This window comes from Ixodes scapularis, unplaced genomic scaffold (assembly GCF_016920785.2).
Source record: "Ixodes scapularis isolate PalLabHiFi unplaced genomic scaffold, ASM1692078v2 PGA_scaffold13__105_contigs__length_92229423, whole genome shotgun sequence".
In the NCBI taxonomy this organism is placed as follows: Eukaryota; Metazoa; Arthropoda; class Arachnida; order Ixodida; family Ixodidae; genus Ixodes; species Ixodes scapularis.
In genome coordinates this window covers 56,510,147-56,528,472 of record NW_024609839.1, presented here as the reverse complement: position 1 = coordinate 56,528,472, position 18,326 = coordinate 56,510,147, and positions in this window count along the sequence as shown.

The following is an 18,326-nucleotide window of genomic DNA, read 5'->3' as shown; positions in this document are numbered from 1 at the left end:
TATTTTATTTATTTATTTATTTACTGAAATACCTTAAAGATCCACTGAAAATAAAATAAATGTTTTTAAACAGTCTGGATGAAACACGCGTGTCAAAAAACTAACTTTACGCAAAACCAAAATACGTTTTTAGAGCAATATTGACGGTGTCACCTCCTTTCCACTTGTTTTCTCTCGGCATTTCGGGTGCATGGAGGAGAGGTGGATCGGCTTGGCCCTCAAGTTGAGGTGCGAGAGTGTATGACCATTCCGTGACGTCATGAACTTTACGCGCAGAATTTTAAATAAATCTCGAGCCGTCAATACTGCTCCAAAAATGTATTTTTTTCACGTAAAATTTATTTTTTGAAACGCGTGTCCCAACGAAACTCATCAAAAAAAACTTTTTTTTTCGGTGGTCCTTTAAAGGTTTCTTCAAGTGGATTACATAAGAGAAAAGGCACACACATTACGAGGAAAAAGTAACTAAAAACAACCAAAAGAATCAAAGCAAACAAATGAATAAATAACTAAAGCAAATCACACAGCCACCACTATTTTAAACAAGAAATGATAGAACAGAAATCACTACATTTCTAAATAAAAGAAATAAGAGTCCAAAAATATTTGGGGTTAGTTTTGGTGACAAAGGAATCGGGAAGGGCATTCCAGAAAACAACATATTTTTGAAATAAAAAAAGAAAAGAAAAATGAAGAGGTTTTTCAGGTGTAGTGATCAAGTTTGCACAAGTGGTTAACATGAGGCGATACATTGAGAAAGTGATTTTTGCGGGCCACCTCTCTACATTCTGCAGAATCAACGAAAGTTTCCTTTTTCAACAAGAGCATTTGCCGCCGCTGCCTCTGAAAACAAGGCAATGACAAGGGGAAGAGACTGACTTCTGAGCTGAAAATCGAGGTCAGAAATTAAACTATTTATACGGGAAGGGTCGACAAGGGTCGCGCGGGCACATTCTATTCAGCAGACGGTCTTGGCCAGGGACAATCGGAGCAACACAGCGTAGGAGTGCCTTGCTAGGCCTATAGTGTGCCGAACTAGCCCTTGGCAGCTGCTTGGATGGCGAAATTGCTGCCGTTGTAGCTTTTTTCGGATATCTTTGGATCCAGCAGTCGTAAGATTGTTTCATAAATTTGACCTCCGGTCTATAGCAGCTTCTACGTTATTGCACTCATTGAGAAACAAAGCGTACAATGAAATACCACTTGAAGTAACTTCAATTGAAAAAAAAATATTCAGATGAACAAACTCAAATTCACCAGCAAAGCCACACTGCGCATAAAGCATTTAATGGAGTGAACTTTCACCGATGTAAACTTTTCTTTGAGGTGCCTTGAAATTTGTTTGAGTTGTATTTCACTGTATCTCCCGAGATTCGACATGGCGGGGATCGAAGCGCCATAGACCTTATTTTTCATGGTGAAGTCGTGCAGGACTTTAAGGGCTGTGTTGCGAGACTCAAAGATGGTGACACGTCTGTGCTGTCTTAGTGTCCCTACGTTGTGCCAAATTGACTGTACAAAGGAAAAGAGATGAAAAACAAAGAACTCCAGCCTGCACTAGAGCCTTTTCTCTCAGACCTGTTGAGAACATTCTTTAGGAGAAGCGATAGAAGTATCGCTATCTTCAAGGACCATTGCTTCCCATTTTGGATAAGTGGCACCAAAAATAGAGAAATCTGCACTCTGTAGGTGGCACAACTTGTTACCCAATGAAAAAGGTTCAGCCACATTTATCTACCTATCTTTTTGGCTCCTGTGAAACTGCGCCGAACAAATCTTTCCAGTATGCCTCTGCTCCTACAGGGTGCAGCCATAAGGATCAACACATCGGCATGCGGGGATGGGCAAAATACATGCAAATAGGTATCTAAATACAACTACAAAATACTTCGTCAAAAATGTATTTAATTATTAATCTTATTGCATTTCCAAAAAGTATTTAAATACAAGATACAAATACAACCAAATGTATTTCGTCTCCTCCAAATACTTTTCCAAATACATTCCTCAAAAATTTGCGTCAGCGACTTCAGGGCAACAGAAATGGGTTTTTGGGTATCTCATTTTAATTTTGCATTGCGCACTCGCGAGTTAGTGTGCGAGGCTCTAGTTACGTAATAGAAATATAATCACAAAAAATAGTAATCAGCTTGGACGTAATAGGTGAAAAAAGTACATAGCTTCAAGCAGCTCTTTTGTGGATTACATTTTGGTATAGAGCAACAAAGAACCGAGGTGACCAAGACGCGCAGCACTAGCTAGAGAAGTTTTTATTGTTGCAACTCGCACCAGTTACGAAAACATGGGCGACGCGCGCATTTAGAATGTTCCAGGCAGAAATATGGAGGGAAATCAAGCTGGAAAGCATCACAAGTTGTCACAGGCACTTATTTAGCCAGTCTTCCTGTGAACGTCGATTTCGTTACTATTCTTGCCCTGGAGTAGCACCGTAATCACAAGTCACTAAACACTTGTGCTTGATTGAGAGACACTGCATTTGGTGCAAAACGTAGTTTTCTTCCTGCTCTGGACAGTGACAATAAATTTGAGGGATGTATTTTCGCCCACAAAATTGTATTTAATTACAATTGTATTTGAAATACCCACGTTTTAGTATTTAAATACACACGCCAAATACATTACCCAATTTGTAATTAAATACAAATGCAAAATACACAAAGTGTTTGAAATACGTATTTCAAATACTTGTATTTGAAATACTGCCCATCCCTGCCAGACGCTAACAACCTGCTAGAAGTGTAGGCGCTTCTCGCAATGGAACACCTGTAGGGTTCTCGTCCGATTCCCCAGGCTCCTGTCTCCGGATGAACGTGACACAGCAAACGCATAGCTCTCGGCAGAAAGGGTTTATTCCACTCACATTCTGCTGGGGGCTTCGGGATCGGGAGAAGTGATCGAGGAGGCCTGGAGGGGGTGCGCCGCCACTGTATGCTGCATGCCGATCGTCCATGCGGTGCTAGTCCACACCGCATCCTGTGGACGTCGCCGTCGACGGTCAAATCCGGGGTCTGAGTCCGGACCATGTCACCGGGCCGTCGCCCGAGCCGGCGGCGCGATCGCCACCAGCGCGAACGTCCGTCGTGGCCCGTTTCCCGCGCAAGAGTCCCCTTTGCCAATCGCCCGTCGTCCGTCGTCCCAGCTTCTCCCGTTCCTGCCGTCGCCGCGCACCAGACCGGCGGGGGCCTCTGTCTCCCATCGTGGGCGGTCTCTCGCTGGAGCTCCCCGTCTGGCTCTGCCGCGGCACGTGCAGGTCCTCGAGCGCCGACGCTGTCCGGGAGGAGGGGTCCTAAGATGTCCACCGCCGACACCGCCAACGTCTTCAAGATGGATCCCGAGGGAGGAGTCACTCGGAAACCAAGCTTCAAAGGCGCCGTCTTTGCTACGGAGGCGACCGAAAACGAGTCCCCAGACGCCGGCGTCCGGTTGTCGACCAGAGGGGGACTGACAAGACCCCACACCATCCCCCCCCCCCTCGAACCAAGGCCCGGGGGTCATGAAGGTCAGAAGTGGAGGTGGCGCAGGTGACCCAAATACCGCACGGGAGCTCAGCTGAGTGTCACCGATAATGGTGATCACCCTTGATGATCGCGGCGAGGGTGCCAAACGAGGCAAGGCCGCGGGGACTGTTCATTCGCCGGGAAGCTCGACCAGGCAGCGTACAGTCGTGAAGCGGGCACAGAGCACCACCGCTCACAGCACGCACCGGCACTAAGTCGCACACAATACACCAAAATTGAAAGTCCCTTCCACCCCAGTGTTCCAGACAGAAAAACAAACGCTTACAAATCGCGGCACTGAATATCGTACAGCGTGACAAAACAAAATCTTCAGCTCAGTGTGCATGCCACAAGATACAAACGAAGCTCTTCGTTCTAAAACTATTAAGCATACACTCATCAAGGTCGTCACGCTACATGTTCAAAAGACGTACCCGAAAATAAAACTAATAATCATGTCAGGAAGCACGCAACAACACTAAGGAAATGTTGAGTCATTAGACAAGCATTGTTCTTAAACAAGACAACCTAATCTCTCTGCTAAAATGTTACATAATCTATGAGAGCGCTAGAGAATCGCTTCTCCGACAACAGAATTCACTTTCCTCACAGCTAAATCACTTGTGATGAAAACACAAAACATCAACACAAAATATTACCGTCGGCACGTCACAAGCAGCTACAAGTCGTACACCGCTTGCGAGGTGCGATACACAATAACCATACGAAAAAACATGCGGCTAACAATACCATTTAACATTATGCGCATTCACGTGGACATCGTTCGCGACTCTTAGGCCACAAGCAAGCAACGACTACGCTACGCAGCATGCCGTCGTCGGGTTGGATAACCACCACCCCGAGAGACCCGTGTCCCGCGGTACCGGCCATTGAGACCAGCACAAGAGGACAACGTTTTGATATGCCGGATGATGCGCCCAGCAAGTCTGTTGGACGTCTTTTTTTACAAGGCCCTGTTCGCTACGTCTGGCCGTGTTCTAGAGGTTGCAGCGTCAGTGTTCGGGGATAATCTCCAAACAAGAGCGACGAGCGTGCAACGGGGGTACACACCGAAGTGTAGTGGAGCAACCACTGTGAGTCCTGGCCCTGCACCAGCTCGAAAGTTGAGATCAACGCATTGATGCACATTCAAGTTCTTCCCCGGCCAAGCCACAACACCGCATGACTGAAAAGTCTTCTTGCGACTGTCAAGGTCGGCCAGGATCAAGCAATAAAGGTACCTCATCTACGCGTCTCGCAACTCTTCTATTCTCAATCCCAGCAACGAGTCCTTGGATGAACGCAGCAGGGTAGGCACAAAGCCCGCCCCAGACCAAGTCAAAGCACCGCATAACTCAAGAGTCTTCTTGCGACTGGAAAGACTGGCCGGGTCTGAACAATGTAAGCACCCCGCACGCGCCTCTTCTCTTCCGCGCTACGAGCGCGACACCAAAGTGCCATATAATCTAACGGGGCGATCTTGGAAATGGACGAGCTATTGAACTATATTTGCCCTGCATTAACCGTTTTCGCAGCGTCGAAGTGTTTACCGCATTTACCGCTGGATTCCAACACCCGCTGGTCGTTCATGCAAAAGCTGCAGTTTGTACAGCGACGAGCTGAGCTAACGCACAACAGTTATAAGCCGCCGACGGCCATGCCGCTGCCATAATTTCTAGGCTTCCCGCGCACCCGCCGACGTGAACCGTACGTTTTTCCGGACCTCCCGCGCAGCTGTACAGCATAAAACTATCAACAGCTCGTCTCATTATCGCGAAACCGCCACCTCCTCCGTTAGGCTCTTCACTACACCAGAACGGCTCCTTCCCCACCTAACCGTCTTTCCCTCTTTTACTCTAACCCGTTATTAGGGAATTGTAGTAGACCGTTTCCGCAGCGCGCTAAGCACCCGGATAGCGCTCCGTAATCCGCCACAAGACCCTGAACTATGCAGAGAAGGCTGACAGCGCGCATGCGCAGTTGCGCCGTTTTCTTCGGGGATACTGTAGCGGAGGAGAAAAACGATCTACTACAACTCCCTATTCCTCCGCACGCCCTTGCGTCCCAACGCGTACACAAGCCCAGCGGAGAACCGATACCATGCCCAGCGGCAACGCAGGGCACGTACTTCCCCGCCACTTCTTCGGGCATGGGGACAACAACTCGAGAGTAAACTCCGCCCGAAGCGCAAACTCCGATATGGCGGTGTAAGGGTCCGGCAAAAACTGCACGCAATTAAGCGGGATCACCCCCACGACTCTACAGCCAGGGACGAACAGAACATGCCCAGGCAGCACAAAATTTTGGCCCGACACTGGCCAATGCCTGATTTTTGCTCGGCACCTGCCTGGCCAGCCCGGCCACTGGAAAGCAGCTGGCCAAAGGTCCCCAAAAGATCACTATTAAGTCCCCGGCCACAGAGTCTTAGTTTTTCCATTGGCAACCAATCACCAAATTATGTTCGGGAAGGGCTTGGCCACCAAGTCTTTGTTTCCTCCCTGGTCACCCGCCTCAAAAAGGTGACCAGCACTCATCCGGCCAATGTTCACCGGCATGAACTTGGTCAATGAAGACAAAAAAGTGCCCGGTAGAAGGCGGAGTACTGATCACTCTTTTCATCCCCGGCCACCAGTCCTAAAAACATCCTCAGCACCTGTCCGGTCAATGTTGACTGGCAGCAACCTGGTCAACGAAGACAAAAAAGTGTCCGGTAGAAGCCTGGGACTCACTACTCTTTTCATCCCCGGCCACCAGTCCTAAAAACATCCTCAGCACCTGTCCGGTCAATGTTGACTGGCAGCAACCTGGTCAACGAAGACAAAAAAGTGTCCGGTAGAAGCCTGGGACTCACTACTCTTTTCATCCCCGGCCACCAGTCCTAAAAACATCCTCAGCATCTGCCTGGTCAATGTTGACTGGCAGCAACCTGGTCAACGAAGACAAAAAAGTGTCCGGTAGAGGCCTGGGATTCACTACTCTTTTCATCCCCGGCCACCAGTCCTAAAAATGTCCTCAGCACCTTTCCGGCCAATGTTGACCGGCAGCAACTTGGTCAACGTAGACAAAAAAGTGTTCAGTAGAAGCCTGGCTACTGACCACACTTTTTTTCCCCGGCCACCAGTCCTAAAAACATCCTCAGCACATGTCCGACCAGTGTTGACTGGCAGTAACTTATTCAATGATGAAAAAAAACTGTCTGGTAGAAGACTGCATGGGTACTGACCGCTCCTTTTATCCCAGGCCACCAATCCGAAAGATGGTCACCCTATTTGGCTTGTTTCAAATTGGTCAACAAAAGAAAAAAAGTGTCCCATAGAACATGGGTATGCGGAGTGCTGCTTTTATTCAGGACCACCAATCCTCTCTGGCATTACATTGCCCAGCAGAGACAAAAGTATACAAGCCACGGGCTTGGTAAGCAATGACTTCCGCTTGTTCTGCAAATATTAAGTCTGGTCACATGTAGGTGGCTACATGTTTGCCCTGGCCAGGTAAGACTGGGAGAAGGGATTAACACTTGAGGAATCCAGGCCGTGGCGCATTCCATACTATAAAATTGGCTCAGAAAACTTCATTTGGACAAAAATTATATTTTGTTATTTGAACAGAAATTATATGTACAAAATGCGAAAACATTAAAAAATTACTGTGCCTTTAACAGAGCAGTGAATTCTGGACTTGTTGTACACAACAAAAATGAACCAGAATATGAAAAAAAGCTTTCTCTTGTATTCTTTTGCCAATTACAAAATTCTTCATAACAACAGCTTTTCTTTAGTCACAGATTTCTGGCCAAGATAAAACCAGAAAACCTGAAAACAAACACAGAATAAGCACATGTATTTCATAACCAAAACCTGGCTGGCAGTATTGCTACATCAAATATAACAGAAAAGTTCTATCACTTAAAAACCAAATTATATAAGCGACAGTCAAAAAATATTGGGTGAAATCACGGTCAGAAGTCGGGTCTCTCTCCACCTGAGGAAACCTCAAGGTGACTGGTAGCAGTAAGGACGTTGTCAAATGGCTACAAAAGAAGCACATTGGGCTAATGGCAGCGCGTGCAGAGCAAAAAACAAACAAAAAAAAAAAAAAAAAGCTCGCCTAACTAAGCCATGGTTAAAAATATTGGGTGAAAAAATGGAGGAAAACACATATCCGACTCTTCGCGACAACGAAAGAACTTTATCGAACGAATCACACTTCCCGCCGTGGTAGGCCGACGTTGTCACAATCACGAGACCTCCACTCGTCGTCGAAAACACGCCGCTGGCTTTTTGAGGGGAACGAACGGCACAATCGTACTACACACAGTGCGACGGCTTTGTCCCAATCACGATATCTCTACACGTCGTCGAAAACGCACCGCTTGCTTCTTCCACGGCACGATCGAGCACCAGTTGCACAATCCTGCGCACCTTCCTTCAACTACGTCCGACAGGCGTAGCGTAGTCTCGCTTTGCCCAGCTCGAACACTCACCGCGACGCCGCGCAGTTGACGATGCGATGCAGTTCTCACAAACGCTCTCCCGTGCACAAAAAACATAAAACAATCACATGCCGATGCCTCGGTTGCTTTGTGGGCGTCTAACTTCGTTGAATGTCTCACGTGTACACAGATTTCCACTGACCCGTCACATAAAGTTACGTAACTTTGGCTACGGAGGCCAAATAAAACGAGATGCGGTGCTTCTTCTTGGCTCCGTAAGGTCCAGAAACATACACCGATCTATCTTAGGTCCGGTCCAAGGTTAATTGTCCGGTCTTCAACATACCTTTCCAATTTTCCAACGAGAAAAACTAAAAAAAAAAAAAAAAGGCGCGCTGCTCATCCCTGCTCACCGACAAACATACAGATGAAGGGGTCCATATCACAAGAGCGAATGACATTTTAGCGAACGGCGACATTTGAGCGAATGATCGTTTTAGCGAATAACGGGGGCGCGCGTTAACCCATCCGTCGCGCTGCGCTTTACGCCGCTTCGCGGCGACAGTCTGCGGCAACTCATTACAAAAATATGAACTCATTTGGCCCACCCGAAAACGCCGCTTCGCGGCGTCCGACTATTCGCTAAAGTGTCATTCGATGAAACGTGGGCGTTCGCTAAAACGTCATTCGATCAAGTGAGTGCCTCCCCAGATGAAGCAGGTGAACCGGAAGTGATCTCGTCCCAGCAAGTTCCGCCAGTTCCGCCATTACTTGTTTATGCATACCAATGCATACCTTCCTTGGAATACCCTGTACACCGACTGCGTAGGGTGAACACGAAAACTGGCGACTCTCTTGCATAAAAGAGGAGTGACGGGTGCTTTAATTAAAATATATTCATGTTCGTCCTAATCCCCGAAAATCTGACTAGATTCCCTGCGCGGTGATAGTTATCCGCCAGGTGGCGCGAACTACCTCCCATTGCAAAAAGTGTACTTATAATTTTATTATTCACCCATCCACTCGATCGTGTCGCGCTGATGCCGGTGCAATGGCCGGTGCAGCTGGCTGATGGTGGACTCATCAGGCCTAGTTCAACTTCAAGCGGTTCAAGGCGTTCAAGGTTCGACGATTTGAGAAGCTTTCTTATCGGTTTGTGCACATTTCAAGCCACCCAAGATAGCACGCGGCGGCGTCCAGAGACAAGAGGCCATGAATACGCTGATCAAGGAGTAAGTCCATTTTCTACTCGGTGTTTTGTTTTGCAAAGTGACTGGAACACAATGGGCATAGGGTTAGTAGTAACGGCTCAGTTGACAAGCTCTGCATTAGCGGTGCTTCGGAAAGGCGGCCCCGTCCGTTCGTGCGAGCGTGATGACGCTGTCGTCGCAGCCCGCTTGGTTCGCAAGGTCGGGGAAGCTCGGGCCACTGGCTTGTCATTGCAAAATCAGGCGGTCGGCGGCATGTCAGCGGCTCTTATGCACTTTTTAGATTCTGCTGCAGCCACATGATTGTATGATTGTTAATAGGAAGCGGAGATTTTGCCGGCAACCGTCATGACAAACCTACAAAGAAAAACTGTCGCGAACGCCGAACTGGCATGTTGTTTCTTGTATAACACGATCTGTAAGCGTAGAAGTCTCCGAGCCGGCAGTAGCTCAGTGGTAGAGTGTCCGCTTCTCACGCAGAAGTTGCGGGTTCGATCCCCAGTGGGTATACTTTTTTTTTTTTTGTCAAGCTTTTTGCGATGTTTGCACATTTTCTTTTAGACAATTATCGCTGAAAATGAATATATATGTTATTATTTGTTTCCACCGATAATTAGTTTTTTTTTATACTTAATGTTTTAGTGATAATGCTTTTTTTATAATTGATTTTTTAGTGGTAATTGATAGCTTTTTGCGATATTTACACATTTTCTTTTTGACAATTATCGCTGAAAATGAATATATATTTTATTATTTGTTTCCACCGATAATTAGTTTTTTTTTATACTTAATGTTTTAGTGATAATGCTTTCTTTATAATTGATTTTTTAGTGGTAATTGATAGCTTTTTGCGATATTTGCACGTTTTCTTTTAGACAATTATCGCTGAAAATGAATATATATTTTATTATTTGTTTCCACCGATAATTAGCTTTTTTTATACTTAATGTTTTAGTGATAATGCTTTTTTTTTATAATTGATTTTTTAGTGGTAATTGATAGCTTTTTGCGATATTTACACATTTTCTTTTTGACAATTATCACTGAAAATAAATGTATTTTATTTTTTATTTCAACCGATAATGGATTTTTTTTAATAATTAATATTTTATTGATAATGTTTTTTTTATTATTGATTTTTTACTGGTAATTGATAATATCATATGCGTGAATGACATTTTAGTGAACAACGCCATTTGAGTGATTAACGGAGGCGTGTCTTAACCCACTCCCCAGCACTGCACTCGCACCGCTTTTCGGCGGCAGTCTGCAGCTGCTTGTACAAAAATGTTAGCTTTCGATTGTTTCGATCTCGCCCAGAAGTTCGTTCATTTCTAACTTTCAATGAAAAAACGGTTAAAGTGCGGGCGAGCTGGTGTAAGTTATACATGACGATTGAAAACCTGAGTCTGTGGTTGGAAAACGGAAAAACGTGATGTAGAAAGTATGATGCCTGGATCGCGTCTACGACTGGTGTGTTTAGCATCCTATCCCGCCCATACATCAAAAGTGGTCCCGAAGTGGCAACAGATGACGTCACAGAAGCCGGAGTGTCATGCTGTTGACTGTCACGATCCTGGCGGTTGGCCATAGAAATGCTGGCGAAAAGCACAAGCGAACGCGAGTGTCGCTGTCGTCACGGCGTCCCAACTTGCAGCTGCTGTAGCTTCCGTGGACTGTCACAGTGGAGAGCGACCTGCAGCAGAACAGGCGTCGCCACATACACCACAACTATTGGGACGCCACCAGGTTCGCGACCAGCGACAGCATGACACTTTTATGACGTCATCAGGCGGAAATCGAGGAACCACTTTTTTGGACACGGTAAACACACCAGTCGGAGACACGTTCCAGGCACCATAGTAGAAAGACAAAGTGACAGAGAGCATCTCTTCCATTTTTTAACCACAGTCTCAGGTTTTCAATCATCATGTCTGACTTTTGATTGGTGTTTCTCGTGCAGAAGTTCATTTGCGTTACAACAAAGCAGCTGAGTAGTTGGGCAGTGAAGTTTCGACAGGGGCCTTTGCTTGGCACGTAGCCAGGATTTTTTTTTTGGGGGGGGGGGGGGGGGGGGGGAGGGGAAAGATAGGAGGAGGAGCAGGAGAGGAGGAGCACGCCCGCCCATGACAAAATGCTGTATGAGGGGGGGGGGGGGAGGAGGTCCCAGGAAAATGGAAGATTGCGGGGGGGCCCCATGGTCCCCCCCCCCCTGGCTAGGTGCCTGGTCTTTGCACCCCAGCCTTGCTGTGTCAACATTAACAGGGGCTGACAGTGAAGTGGCTAAAGACTTCTTATTTTGGCTTGAAATAGATAGCAGAAGCATCTCGACATCAATTGAACAACATCATCATGAACCTATGCCCTAAACAGACCTCTTGCTTCGCTCCTAAGTGTAGCGTATTCACTGTTCAGTCTGTGGTCGTGTCTCGTGAGTGACAGTGAGCTCCTTTTTCAAATCGTGCGGCGAAAAGATGTCACGCGCTGCGGGTCAAGTGCAGACGTTTTGCGTCTCGCTGAAAGTTAGACGTGCCTGTTTTGCTAGATGTATTTATTTTGGATCTCTGCTGCAGTTTTTTGTGAGTTTAGTGCATTATGCTTGTATCAGAAACCTGCATTTGTAAGTACCTTTTTTAAAAATTTGTTTAGCAGATTTCTCCATCCAAAAATTAACAAATCTGGCAGTGGTTGCTGGCGGGGCCCCCAACATTGCCCAAGCTGTCTAAAATAGGTTCTAATATTCTGGTAGAATGCATATTCCACACTTTTTCTCTATAGCTACCACGTCGTGCACTTTAGATGAAGGGAGCGCATACGTCGTCTCGGAGTGTTGGCTGGTCAGGAAGCTAGGGCAAGTCGTCTCCTACTGGCCACCTTACAAGCAAAAGCAGCAGGTCCTCAATGCAATTTTAGAGAAAGAACAGATTACACTGACTTGGTCGAATCACCCAGTGAAGATTCTTCACTCCTACATTAGGTTGGCGATTTTTTTTTTAATTGAGCGTATAATTGAGATGATCGTTTCTCATGCAGCCACACTGCAGCACGCTTCAGACCATCTGGTCGCAGCTGCCTGAGCACCCAATTTGGACTGACGGACCGGATGTAGCCCCAAGACAGGAAAGGGCTAGGAGGCCTGCTGGCCATATGGACAGCGACTCTTCGGACGATGCCTCAAGAGAAAGTGTGTGTCCCGGTATAAGGCTGTTCATTATAAATTATTATTCAATGTGAATCAAAACTTGCATGAATAACTTTAGCTCCTTATGCAATTGTAAAATTGCTAAATAGTTATAGTCAGTAACAGGTCAGTAACAAAGGGCAAGGGAAACGAAGGCTGGATAGAAAGCAGACTGAAGGTAGAAGAGGTTTTTGTCCTCTCACCTTCAACACCCCATCTGTTTTCTCCTTTCCCACCTTCGTTTTCCTCGCTCTTTGATCTTGATTTATCACTGAGTGTAGGTCAGTCTGGTTAGTGCACGCACATTGTAAAATTCAGTAGTTAAAATTGAAAGAATGAAAGCACGAAAGATGTATACAGACAGCTGAGAGCTGTCAGTTAGCAACATTTAATTCTGGATGGAAAATTTTGTGCAGTGCCCGAAACAACCAACAGTGGTTCAGCCTTGAGCGAGCCTCCCCTCTGAGCAACATGGAACTGTCCGAATCATGTACTGCGCCCCTTTCGGCCATCGCCTCGGCCATGCGCTCCAAATGGGTATTTCATATTGCTGCAGACTGTACCACATCAGTTAGAATTGCTTGTCCTTGAAACCTTGCAAGCCAGTCCTTTAGTTACCCTAGTTACACATACACTTTCAACTATTGTTGAGTCTACGACACTTATCGGCCTCAACTTTGACTGAACTCAACTCAACTCAACTCTCTAGAACCCAGTTAAAGCTAGCACGAAACTGGTTCTTGTGCCGTGTGATCAGTCTAATTTTTAAGTAATTTACTCGGAGACACACGTTTTATTTATTTTAAGTAGATCATACTATATGTTTGATACCTTGTTGCTTTTTAGCGGCATTTACACGAGTACCAAAGCAGATTCAGGGCTAGGTTGCACATATTTTAGGCTAGGTGGTGCAAGCTACTGCCCGCTATGATGGGTGCCCCACTACTATTTGTCTATTTATGCAGCACGTTCCTCCGCCATTTTTGCTCGTTTGGAATCTTGCCGGCTAGCCGGGATGCTATTATTGGCAGCTCGGACGCCTAAATTTATTCCTTCCAGAAAATTTTGCTGCTACGATTCTTTCTAGACGCCTCCCCCTGCATTTCGAAACAGTAAGTGCCTCACAAACAATGGTTGCTGGCAGCGGTTCTGCGAACAGGTGCCAATTTACCTCCGTTGGGGAAGTCCGTTCGGTTGAACTGAGGTGGGGATCTCAGTCGAACTCAACTGTCATTAGCGGCTCAATGACGGTTGGCGCTGCCGTGTAACTTTGGCTTATCGCGATGGACTCGACTGTCGTTGGACTCAATGGCAGCTGAGAGCGCCCGTGTAACTGGGTACTAGGGCACTAGCTGTCCAACAAAGCTTCCAGACAAAAATGTCCCCAGCCTGCGCCCAGGGTAGTTCTCTCAGCCATGAAGTGAACAGGTGTGGACCATGGGGTCCCCAAGAAGTGTCAGTAGTCTATAATGCCTTGTTGGTGGTCTTTGATTTCTGACTTTGTTGGGCTCAATCTTTCATACTTTCAAATATTATATACATAATCTATTTTCACTTACGTGGTACAATCGACACGGCGAGGATTTGAATCCAATCGCGAAGCCTGGGATTGGATCCGAGTCCTCGACGAACTCTGACAGAGCGCTCATTTGCAATATGACCTAAGTTCACGCCGAACGCTGACGCAACTGCCGTGTCCATTACATGCCCAGAGTATGTGAGCAAGCAATGGTGGCCGGGTGTTGGTACAAACTTTTGAAAAGGCTCTAAAAACAAATTTATGAAAGCTTTTATTTCAGACGACCATGCGATTGAGCTTTTTGTTCGCTGTTCTAGATAGCTCGGAAAATGGCACTCTGAAATAAGAAATAAAAAAAGTGCCTTAGTTGTTCACCATACCTCTAACACAAGAACATTTGGGAACATGGTGCTTAGATATGCTGTAGCTTTGGGTTAAGCAATATGGCCTATTCTAGGCTCTAGGCCTGAGGCCACAGATGTGGCCTCAATCCAAACATTTTTGTCATCAGAGTTGTGCATTCTTGCGGTAGGATATTACAAAAGCAGTCTGCATGAATTGAGCGTCAGGCCTGCATTCCTTTTAATGGATTGCCAGAGAAGTGTCAGAAATGTGGGTAAGAGTTCATAAGTCCTACCTTTGTTTCAGGGAGCCATTGCAAAGGCTACACTGTAAAAAACACTGCTTACATACCTATAGTTTTTGTAGCATTGTTTTCTGTATCTACAAAACAGTTTCACTCTTTCTGATTCGGTCTAAGCATCTCTCTTTTTTCGTGTTTGAATGTCTTCTACTTCAGGTTCAGTCGTGCCAGCTTATCATGTATCAGGTTAGTTCGGGCTCATTATGAACTATCTCGAGCTAATATAGCTGGTCCCACTTTTAGAACACATTCAATTTTGCTCTTGGTTTTATCTCTTGTGCACTCCTGCTTACTTGAGGCCGTCTTTTTTTTCTGCTCCCTACAGGGCTGAAGAGAGCCGCGTCTACCACAACCTGGATGCAGGGAACTTCTCCGAAGGGGTGAGAACATTTATGACATCTTGGCTTGTTAAAGAGCACGTAAACAGAGGATCGGGATTGGCTGAAGTGTGATGTCGTTGCTTGCTTTTTAATAATTTCTGCAACTCTGCATGCACCACCAAAGATGGGTAATTTTGTAATTTCACGGCATCCAGTCCACAGATAGCAGTCGATGCGGAATGCTAGCCGTGGCTAGCTACTAGTTCAAACTTTTCTTGGAGGAAGCAACATTAGTAACCTCATATTAATGCCTTGCAATTTCAGCAGGATGCCCATGGTGCTATCGTTTTATCTATGCATGTTTGATAAACAACTTTTTCATCAGTGCACATTTTATCAACACTCATTACGCAACCTTAACTGTTGCGATGTTTGATTGGCACCGTGATAGCAAGCTACAATTCCAAACATGCTGCGCTTTGTGCGGTCACCCCTTGCTTTGCAAGGGGAAAATAAATCTATTCTTGGGCTTGAACTTGCAGTGAGCCTTTTTAGAAAGCTATGCTAGCAATCAAAAGGGCGGATATGGGGCGCTGTTGGCCGAGCTTCGATCCTAAAGAGGTCTGGCGATATTCATGTTAACAAAAATCAATTTCAAGGCTGTCATGAAAAGGAAGCTATCTATGAAATGTGGCAAGATGTGTTGCTGAAACAGACAGTCTTCATCGACAAAGCAATTTGTCGGTGAGACATTCTTTGATGAACTGATTGCCACCAGGGGGTCTAGACAACATCTGAAATCTCAAGGCCTGCATGCTTCAAATTTGACAGTGCATAGGTAGGCCACTGCAGTGCACAAATTGAACACGAGTGCCGCATCTGCATTCGGCAGGGTCCTTGGTAGAGTTAGAAAGGGTTGCAAAGTGAACAACTTTCGAACATTGCCATGGTTTGAATTTACAAAGTTGCTTTCGATGTTGATAAAAGTAGAGTTCAACAGTTTCCTCTTTCTTTTTTGCAATTTTGATTCTAAAAATATTTGAAGATTTGAAATTTCTTGGTTTAAGTTAGAATTATTCGAAGATTAAGAGTTTTGTTCCAAGTATAAGTTTGTAAAGTTAGAAGTCTTCAAATCGCACGAGGGTCCCAAATTCAGTTTCGAGTGATTTCTTAATTTTCTGATGTGTGAGCTCTGTTTAACTGAGTTTAAACAAAGCTTGCGGAAAGCAGAGATGGGTACAGCTGTTGCTACCACCAGATAGCTTGCTGCATTTGCTGGGCTGGTCGGCACTCGGCCACTTAGCTTGCCTCTTTGAGCTGTGAGTCAGTCTCCTGCGACAGCAATTGTTATCTGCACAGTTCAAGCGTGGTTCAAGCGTTGAAGCAGTTGCTATGTGTTCTGAACATGTAGGTACCGATTGAATCCTGTTTCGTTAGAAGTTCCTCAGATCAAAAGTTTAAGCTTCGTCAAACTTTTGGACTTCACGGGTTCGAAGTTCGACAAACCTGTAGAGAAATAATGACTAAAATAGTCGAATTTTTCGACATGATAGGTTCAGTGTTATATTTGTTAGTGCCAAAGTTAGAAAGGTTTAACATCTTTGAATTCTTCAGACCTCAGGTTTGGAAAATGTTTGCTTCATCTCTAGTTCTTGGTCTGATCAGTGAGAACACGAGCCCCAGCCGAATGCTGATGCAGCACTCGTGGTCTGTCTGCTTTGTGCTGGCCTATGTGTCAGCATATTTGAAGCAGGTCAAAATGCTTTGGGGGGGGGGGGGGGGAAGAAGAGAGGAGGTGCCTGCAAAACTAGAATTTCTGAGTGAGTAATGACCTGGCAACTACTTAGTAACCAATTTTCTGCATCTTATTCCCACAAGTGAGAAGCTAAGACTAATTGGTGTGTGGTAGAGTAGAACAGGATTTGGGAGGCACAAAAGGGGGCCCTGATAAGAGGCGAGCTCCTTCTTGCCCTCCTCCCTGGTGGTCATCGTAGCGCTTTTTGAATGACGTCGCGTGCTACCCATGTGTAGATTGAACTACCAAGAGCGCCGTTTTGCACTACAAGCTGGCTTTCACTCAATGCAGACAAGCCCTTGAGGGAAAGCCAGCTTGCAGAGCTGGCTTTCCCCCAGTGCGCCTGCTGGCAATGAGGCCGCTTGAAATAAAAAAGCCAGCTTGTAGAGCAAGCTGGCTTTTCTCTTTCAAGAGGCCGTGTCGACCACCCGGAAGAGAAGAAAAAATTCTCTTCTGTAAAGGGTGTGGGGAGAGGGTGAGCGGGTGAGACCTTAAAAAATGAAGAAACGGCCACTGACTATCCGCGTGACGCGTCCCTCATGACATACAGACGCTCCTTTGAGAGCAAACAACTTTCCTAAATGTGGCGTTCTTGTTTGTTGTCAAAATCATTAGAAGTTTTATAGACACACACGCCTCCCTGACGTCACGCAGCTGCGGTGGTGCTGTCGACGGCACTGCGCATGCGCAGAAGCCTCAGTTCACTCGAATTCGGTTGCTGCGCGTGCGCAGTGCCCACACCTGGTGTGGGCAAACGCGGGCTTGTTAGTAAACATTGTGTCGGTCTATATCGAATTACTGAGTATGTCAGACTGGTAGAGAGTTTTTGCGAGTTCAATAAACGTTGTTGACTGTAATTTTATGTCTAAACTCAATGCTTTTTATTTTCTCAGCTGCCAGCAAGGCGAAGTATACGGACTTGAGCGAGGCGACGGTTCAAGATATCGCAAAGAGATGGCTGTGGTCATTTGTCGACCGTGATGGTGGGCGAAGCAAGAAGCAGGATGAAGAAATGGAAGAGGTTAAATAAAAATAGTCCCAGAAAATCCTCAGCCTTTTTTGTTTTAACAATACAAACCAGTTCTCAGTGAGTTTGTGCATCCCGACATTTGATCTCAAGTGGTTGATCTTAACTGATACAGCATCCACAGCTACTGCAAAGTGTGCAGGCAAAATGTCCGGCACAGGCTCTTGTTCTGCAGTGCGTCCATGAGTTAATTGCAAGGCTAACACCTAACTGCAAGTCGCTCACTAATGTGCGACCTCGGCTGTAGGGCCAGCACCCAATCGCAAAGGTACGGCCTATGATTAGTTGCGAGGCATCGGCCTGTGTCCAGCTGCATGTCATCGGCCTGTGCCCGGTCAAACTTCTTCGCCTAGCACCTGACATCTAATGTACGGCTAATGCCCAGTTGCTTAACTCCGGCCTGCCTCTGATCACAGGACACCGGCCGATGCCCTGTTGCTAAACTTCGGCTTGCTTTCGGCCACACGGCATTGGCCAGTGCCCAGATGCTAACCTTCAGCCCGTGTCCTGACACAAGTCTTCGGCCGGCCTCCATTTGCTAAACTCCGGCCAGCTTTCAATCGCAGGTGATTGGCCAATGTCCTGTTCCGCAACTTCGGCTTGCTTTCGGCTACATGGCATTGGCCAGTGCACGGATGCTAACCTTTGGCCTCTGTCCATACCAAAGTCTTTGGCCGGTCTTT